Raw genomic sequence first — 1,060 nt, 5'->3', positions numbered from 1 at the left:
ATCAAGGTTATGGTGGAAGCCACCGCCGTACAACACATGGAGATGGCCCCCACCATATCCGCGGTTGGCGCATCGTCCTCCAAGGTCCCTCTCGTCAGCAGCACGATCGCCACTAGACCCCGCAAGCAAGAAGCTCATACCCGAACACCCACAGCGACCTGCGCGAGAAGATCGACTCCAACCGACGACTCAATGCCGACCTCCGTAACGTTCTGAACGAGAGGCGTCGACAACGAGACACGGAACAACTCTGCATCCACAATATCGATGAAGAAGCAGGACGACGACATGTCAAGCGCATGCCGGACGGTCACATCGACGACCGTCCCATGCACGACTACATCGACCTCTCCCCCGATCCACGACATTGCCGTGACGACACGGTCAAGGGCATCCCGGCATTCACTGAACCACTCTGCTGGGTACAGTGGCCCACCAACATAAACCCATGGGTATTGACAAGTACGATGGCAAGATCGACCCCAGAGCATGTTAACACCATCCACTAGGGCTTGGTTGACTGCCCTCCCCGAGTATACCATCAACAGCTGGGCCGAGCTGAAGGCTCGGTTCATCGCCAACTTTCAAGGCACCTTCCCTCATCCCAGCACCCACTGCGACCTCTATCCGATCACACAAGGTGACGGTGAGCGCTTCGCCGACTACATCCACCGCTTCATAGAACGGCGTAACACAATCCCTTATGTCAAGGACACCGAGGTAATGGCGGCATTCCACCAAGGCTGCAAGAACGAAGACTTCATCAAGTGGTGGCCCCGCAAAACTTCACTCAGCGCGAGCAGCGCCATCAGCGTCCAACAAATGTTCGACCGCGCCAACAAGGACGCCAACTCCGAGCTTGTGGAATATACGCAAATCAAGAAACGGTCGTCATACCAACCCCGCCGAGACAACGCTGACTCAAATCGTAACAAACCCCCCAAACGCAAGAGCAAACAGGAGGTCAACGTCGCCAAGCACAGCAACAGCCAGCGACGCTTCAAGCCACCCAAGTCCGACAACATCAACAAGTTCATGGATGGTCCCTGTTTATACGATC

General features: G+C 55.8%; 1 non-coding gene across 1 annotated transcript; it reads left to right on the top strand.

The window, feature by feature from the left end:
- The first annotated feature begins 478 nt into the window (after positions 1-478).
- Positions 479-572, top strand: LOC127753574 (small nucleolar RNA Z256). Its single transcript, XR_008012630.1, has one exon. It is a non-coding gene; the product is annotated as a small nucleolar RNA Z256 (small nucleolar RNA).
- The last annotated feature ends 488 nt before the right edge of the window (positions 573-1,060 follow it).

This window comes from Oryza glaberrima, chromosome 10 (genome assembly GCF_000147395.1).
Source record: "Oryza glaberrima chromosome 10, OglaRS2, whole genome shotgun sequence".
NCBI classification, from domain to species: domain Eukaryota; kingdom Viridiplantae; phylum Streptophyta; class Magnoliopsida; order Poales; family Poaceae; genus Oryza; species Oryza glaberrima.
Note: the sequence above shows the minus strand (reverse complement) of the source record. Positions and strands in the feature narration are given on the sequence as shown.